We start from the raw sequence: 7,842 nt of genomic DNA on the forward strand, positions 1-7,842 counted from the left end.
TCTGGACAACCTGCTTCACTGCTTGACTGCCCTCATCGGGAAAAAGTTTCTCCCTTATAATCAATGTGAAACTCTTCTGGTTCAGCTTATACCTATTGTCTCACATATTTCCACCATGCATTGCTGTGAAGAGCCTGGCTCCATCTTCCCACTAACCTCCCCATAGGTACCAAGGGACTTCTGTTAGCTCCCCACAGAGCCTTCACTTCTTCAGGGTGAGCAAGACCAGCTCCTTCAGCTTGTTCTTATATGGCATGTGCTCCAACTCCCGACCATCTTGATGCCCCTTTGTATTGGGTCTGGCAGAGATGGAGTTAATTTTCCTCATAGTAGCTCTCACAGTCTATGCTTTGTATTGGTAGCTAGAAAGGTGTTGAGAACACACCAGTGTTTTGGCTACTGCTGAGCAGTGCTCCCACAGCATCAAGGCTGTCTCTCCAACATTACCTCTGATCCAAACTGACCAAAGGTATATTCCGTGACATATGGTGTCTGTTCAGCAATAAAAGCTAGGAGAAAGGAGAAGGAAGGGGGGCTGGGGAGGGAATTCGTTGTTTTTGACATTTGTCTTCCAGAGCAACTGCTACGTGTACTGAGCCCTGCTTCCTGGGAAGTGGATGGACATCCCCTGCTCATGGGAAGTACAGAATAAATCTTTTATTTTCCTTTGCTTCTGGCCTTCTCTTTTGCTTTATTAAACTCCCTTTCTTTTGACCCAAAAGGTTTTTTTCATCTTATTTTCACACGCACCCCTCCCATCCTGCTGAGGAGGAGAGTGATAGAGCAGCTGAGTGGGCACCAGGTGTCCAGCCAAGATCAACCCACCACGCCCTTCTTCTGCCATTTTGTTATTACAAGGTCTCAAGAACAACATGGAAATAGCAGACACTTCCTAGAAGTACCCCTTATGCAGAAGGCCAAGAGGAGAAACTCCAGATTGCACTTTTACACCATCCAAATATTTCTCATGTGCAAAAGAGGGAAGGACCTGCTGCATGTCCTGTCCTTCCAAGGATTTCCCTGTAACTCATATTCCCAGTATCCAAGCATTTCAACATTACCCTGCATTGCAAGAAAGGTTAACTTACTGTGGTTGCACCGCTCGTATTTTCCTGTAAAACAAGCAACAAGCACACAATTGCAACTGAAGGCTCTGAGCGGAGAACGAAGCTGAAGAGACAAACATGGGACTTGGAGGAGATGCACGTTTTAAGCATTCCTCAGTTAAGGCCCTAATGACCCAATTTGAAAATAAAAACTCCAGCACTGAATTAAAGAGAAACCAATATCACATTTGTAGATCAAATCCAGTAATCCAAAATGCCGGTCTGTCTGGAGTCCGCTGACCCCAGCAATCTCACGGCTATGGGTGCCACTGCCTTTTGGCGGAAGACATGAACTACCAAGGCTTTAAAAGTATATAACAGGGAACCTGCAAACTAAAAACATACAGATTTCCCTTACCTCTGAAATAAAATCTGATGAATCTCTACATTCATGTTAATACATAAAACAGGAGAAGAAACAAAGGACTCAAACCATCCCATGTCACAGCAGGTGCTGACTACTCTGTGCTGCCTCGGTTCTGTTCGTTTGGGTTCAGCAGCTTCTTCTGGTTTAAATATTTCAGCTGCTCCTTTTCTATCGCCTGTTACAGCTCTGAAAACACGGCAAGCCTTGAAGCATGGTGTGAAACGTTAGAGCTAGTTTATGGGGACGGCGACTGGCAAGCTGGAATCCAGAAGTGAGACCAGCTCAAGCTGTGCCTGTCCGCCCCTCTCCGAAGGCTACAGCTGCTGCTGCCGGGGAGAGTGGGGCTTCGGTGAACATTACAGCTGCCGCGCAGATATTGCCATCTGCACAACCACAGGTGGCTGCACATTTATACAGCGTTATACGGAGCCATCTACCCGCTACCTCCTTCTCCAACGTGCATCTGTTCTCTGCTACAATTAACTAGAAACAAATCTGTTTCTTCGCTAAATGTGTCAGTTTACTTACACCCGTCCCATCATGCCGATACCTTAGGATATTACTGACGGTGATGCCTCACAAATCCTGAATTACAGACCAGTATTACTTCAGCTCCATCCTTGCTTCTAAAGGTTGAAACCTAGGAAGTGTCTCTGTTAATAACCCTTATTAGCAGTGGTTTGCAATGGAAAGATAAAAAAAAACTGACGTAGAAAAGCCAAAATATTTAGCCAACATGCAAAAAAAATTCCTCAGCAGGGCTTTTCTATCCTGAAATTCAATGCGGTCACTTTCAGTAGTTGTTTCTTGAGTTTTCTAAGACACTAGACCCAGGAGACAAGGAAAAGACACACAACCCAAATCACTCTGTAGCAGCAAAATTTTCTGCCTTCCAAACATTCCCGAAATCTGATCCCACTTCAGATTATAAGAAGAACAGATGAAAGCCAGAGAGCAAAAACAAACCTTTCTGTTTATCCTGCTTTTTTCTGCTGACTCTCCTTCAAAGCATAAAAAATGAAATTAACTTACGGGATGCTGCATTCATTAGAAATCACAAATTGTCTTGGCATGGCATTGTATTTGAAGGAATAGAATTGATTATCAGGATTAAAGCCCCAGTGCTCTCAAATAAGTCATGTTCTGCATTCAGAGATTTAGTATGAACTATGCTTTCAGAGAGAATAAAAGAAAAAAAACATAGTGCAATATAGTATGCAACAGAGGATGATAGAGGTGCAGGCTCTAGAGCTACAGGAGCACAGTCTGTGTGGGGAAAGACATGATATCGTATTAATTTAGTTGTAGGAAGTATCAAGATAACTGAAATGTTACTTGCTTCAGTGGGGTTCTGGCAAAAGCACCCAAAAAACCCACAGACCAGTGCTGAGTATGTTGCTGTGGAGGTTCAGAACACTAGGTGTGACTCCATCCATCATTCTCCCCCACCAGCTCCTCAGCGCCCTTGGTGTCAGCGCTCCTCTATAGCTGCAGCAACTGCACCTCCTAAATCAGTCACATCGCGTGAGGAGGAGTGAGTGGAGTCCCAGGCTGAGCTGTGACCTTTTCCTCTGCTTTTTCAATGGGGCATCTCAGCTTCTCCTGTCCCCGGGGACCTACATCTGAGGGTTATGCAATTGTACTTACCTTACACGGAGGAGAAGCTTGTAAAAATACACACACGAACCTAGGAATAAGCATGCAAGCACCGGAGGGAGACAGCTGGGTAGAAGATAAGAACCCAGCAAGCTCCATTTCCTTGGTGTGCAATGACAAGGAGCAGATTTCCTCACAGAGGTGGGGAGGAAGTTAGGAAGGTCTCAGCTCCGGGCTGTGCTTTTGCAATATGTCCCTCAAACTGTGCAAAGCCATCCAAGGAGTTCTGAGAAGAAGGCTGAGATCTCTTCTGCTGCGGAAAAGGAAAGACTCCGCATATGATCTGGCTCTACATGTGGGTCTCATAAGCATGATCAAACACCTCCTTTGACACAAGAGGACCAAATGCTTGAAGACATTTGCTGTCGTTTTTTAATATAAACTCAAAAAGCTTGTTTGCTGCATAGTTAAGTTGTAATCAAAGAACACTGCTAGCAAGAGAAAGGCAACTTTAAAGATCATGTGTTCAAATATTTACCATTACATTAGATAAAGCTCCCACTAACAATGCAATACTCTTCTGCTTCATTTACAGCCCTCAGTAGTCTACAGTGTAACCATGGCATCCGACTGTGTTGAGAATCTTTTATGAGACCTCAGAGGTGAAAACTCAGATAATAAAGCAAAGATCCCACCTTATACTCAGCTGCTAAAACAAAGTCTAAACCCAAATCTGTTACAAGCAGCGAAAAAAATTCTTCTAGGCTCTGGGACAAATTGCAAGACAGTAGTGTCTTTCATGGTGTGTTATTTAACTATGAAGGCTCTGCAGATCTCTCCTTCCTCTGCCCCATAAAAGTCACACTGTCTTCATCAGTGAGGCTGCAGATGAGAAGTGACAAAGGTGACAGAGGAGGCAAAGCTGCAGTTAGCATCTGCCAGCACAAAACCATCCCTCGCAGACTGGAGGTGTGGAAACCATGGGAGGTGAGGACTCCCAAAGGAGGAGGTGGTGCGTGTCTTTTCTGTTTCCCTCTTAGAAGCAGCATGCGGTATTGTGTGAACTAAATCAGAGAAAAGACTTCTCACCATCACATCTCCTTCCAGGGCAATTAGTAGCCTTGGGAGTGTCATTCCGCAAGCAGCATGAAAGCCAGAAATACGAGAACAACATAGTCCCAACCTCAAAAACATGCTGTGCTTATCACAGCAATGGGGTCCCCCAAAAAGCACCATCTGCCTGCATTTACTGGTTAGTCCTGGTCAGTCCAAGAGGACTTTAATACATGGTTAGAAATACTGAGCACTCCCAAGTCAATACCTGAACTGATCGGATTAATGAACCAACCAAAAGCTTAAATAACAGAGTGGGAATCCATTCTCAGTTTTCCCACAACGATGGGAGACAAATAGCAACAATAAAAAAAGTATTATCTGGGAAAAGAAACAGAGAGAGCAGGACTTGGCAAAAGATCTAAATAATGCATATACTGACTGAGAGAATTTATCTTTATTTCTGGTAGGGAGGGAAAGGGAGAAAACAAGGCCGGGTGTGTGCACTGACACGCAGAATGAGCTGACCAAGTAATACAGGACAGACCCACGTCTTCCACGGTGTCTGCTGAAGGCTACATGGACAAATTCTGAGTTTGGAGAATAGGCATCTCTTTACCTGAAACAAGTGTGGAAAATGCTTGAGACTTGCTGCAATCTGCTGCATTTCAAGGGAGGAATTTTAATTGCTTTTTCCCTGTAGCTTTCGCTAGTATCTCTGGTGTCCATGTTGGGAAGGAAGCAAGGGATTCAGCCAAAGAATTCAGGAATAACTACATTTTTCCCCAGAGAAGAACAGGAGTGGTGGATGCAGGGATTAACAAGCTCCTTAGAACTCCTGGGGAAAAAATGAACGGCCTGGCCCTGGTGCAGAGACAGAGACACTCTTCAAGCCCCGTTTTCCACCTAGAAAAAGGGATGAACACCAGGAGCAAAGAGTGTTCAACACCTTGCAAGAAGAGAGAGCCACCACCCTCTATCGCTGCTCAGCTGCCTGATATCAAAATAGCACATAGCTATTTTCCCTTTTTCCCCTGACATCTTCCTGAGATTTGTTTATTTTTCAGATTCAGCCACCCCAACTGAGCTCACTTCTACACCAAAGCTGGAATTGCAGTTTGAACTAGAGCAGGGAAAGAAAAGAGTTGGGAGCTTTCACGACACTTATCATGAGCACCGGATCGGGTTTCCTTAGAGCAGGCTCCATCACATATAAGATGCTCCTCATCGCAGTTTCTCCAGCATGCACTGTCACTTGAGTGACAAAGACAACATACTGTGTATTACCGCATTCCATTCTGCTGGTGGCAAACTTACCCTGGAATTTTATTTCGAGCACTAAATAGTGCTTTTCTCTAGCGTCTGAGTGGTTCCCTGTTTCACACCCTGTGCCTCCTCCTTCTGCTGATGTTTGCCTGAACTGCAAAAACACATACAGCAATACCACGTGTACAAAGTAATTCCTCTGGCAATTTACTAGCAGCCAGTCTACGACTATTCAGCCAGGCATTGCCTTTGCTTAGCTCTTACAACTTTCAGTGTCTTAGAGCCTGGCTGGATCCACCTTCCTGGGTGAAATTACTCTCTGGCAATAAATAAAGTTCACAGGGTTCTGGGCCCCCAAGGGAGAGGAGGTGAGCCCACCAGATATCTTTCCTCATTTGGAGCTGGCTGTGATCACTCAGGGAGTGCCGGCCCAGATCGGGGAGTAAGTGATACAACCAGCAGAGGGTAAAACAAGTCTGTGCTTACGCTGATTGTGGCCATTTGAAGTCCTTCCCATGGGCCACCTGGGGATTCCTTTAAAACTAGGTATGAGATGCTGTCCAATCAGAATCACCAGTGTCAGATAAGAAGCTGTAAAATAAATTGCTGAGCCAAAGAGAAAATGGCTCTTCCTTACTGTTTCGTAGGGCAGTTCCTCTTCTAAACCACTCAAAAAACCCTTGTCTTCCATGCATCAGCAAGTTTTACCAACACCACAGCTTCTGGGCTGCAGAAGCAGACTGGGTTGACTGGGTCATCTCATTGCATCTTGTTTTCCAGGCCATTTTGCCAAGGGTGGGCCATGCCAGCACCCCACACCAAGCACCTAAGTCAGTGAACCCACCTGGAACCAGCTCTGGCTCGTGCTTGCTGCTGAAGGACTGCAAAATATCTCTTCACCTGCAAACTGACAAAACATGAGTTTGAGCGGATGCTCAGTCAGACACCTGAAATTTCTAAGTAAATGCTTTTCTTATCTGCAATATTCCTTCAGAAGCAGTACAAATAAATGTTCAAGGATGAGACCTCAACCCCATCCTCTCCTCAGGTTCCACTTAACACTTTTCCTGAGTTGGATTTTATGTGTGAAACACAATTGGGGCAGGAAAAAAATAAAAAAGCAATTCATCAAGCAGAAAAATCTTTCCAGGACTAAACTCTACTTTGTTTTTTTGTCTGTGAGTAAAGCCCTTCACTTCTGTGAAACACCGACAATATTTACTTTGCACCAGCTCATGAGCAGATTTAAATCCTCATAAATTGCGGAAAAGCTTGAAAAACAATGTTACTTACCAGCGTGTTAATGAATCATAGAATCATAGAATCACAGAATCACAGGAGTTGGAAGGGACCTCTGGAGATCATCTAGTCCAACCCCCCTGCCAGAGCAGGGTCACCCAGAGCAGGTTGCACAAGAACGTGTCCAGGCGGGTTTGGAATGTCTCCAGAGACGGAGACTCCACCACCTCTCTGGGCAGCCTGTTCCAGTGCTCTGCCACCCTCAAAGTAAAGAAGTTCCTCCTCATGTTTAGGTGGAACTTCCTATGCTCAAGTTTGTGCCCATTACCTCTTGTCCTGTCCCCGGGCACCACTGAAAAGAGCCTGGCAGAAGGGTGTCTAACATTAACATAGAGCTCTGTTTTGTGTTTCAGTTGTAACCAAGTGTGAACTGAAAGTGACTGCAATGGGCTGGGCTGTAGTCCCCAGGTTTAGGTAGTCTGTCCTGTGTTCCTGAGTAGAAGACTGAGCAAGTGGAGGCTCAGTGGCTGCCACAAAAGGTGGGCTTGAAATAGGTATGAGTGGCTGACAAGCCATGGCCTGTGAAATGCAAGGGATCATGCTAGATAACCAGAAAGGACTCTCTAGCATGGAAATGTATTAATTTATGATAACATTACTCTTAGATTAGCCACAAGCCCCATCAGGTCATAGGATACACTGGGTAAACTTGACAAGTAATCAGAATATATGATTATTGGATAAGATTCACTGTTGTTAGAAATGAACCAAATATGTTCATACATGGTAATTGAAGACTTGGCTTTATGACACCAGATAATTAAAGCATTATTCATTTATCCTTTATGGCCAGTTTATTACAGTTTATTTTTCAAATGCTTCAAGCTATTAAATATGATGAGGAATTAATAATAAAAAAAGAAAAAAAGCAGTAAGATAATTCTACTGAGCCAAGTCTCGTCTACGTAACTGATGTTCATTTCATTGCCAGGGGCCAAACGTTGCTTGTTTCACTGACACGAATAGCCCCATTGGTTATAGTGCAAGTACATCAATAAAGTAGGGCCAAGCCTCCAACGAGATCATTATGTGGTGTCCCAAGATTGAACAATACTGAACTAACTTTAATGGAAGATAAATCCTCAGAGAATGAAAAGTATTAATGTGACCCTGTTACTTTATAGAACTAAAAAATTAAACATGGTCCATTATTTT

Source organism: Rissa tridactyla, chromosome 2, assembly GCF_028500815.1.
Source record: "Rissa tridactyla isolate bRisTri1 chromosome 2, bRisTri1.patW.cur.20221130, whole genome shotgun sequence".
NCBI lineage: Eukaryota > Metazoa > Chordata > Aves > Charadriiformes > Laridae > Rissa > Rissa tridactyla.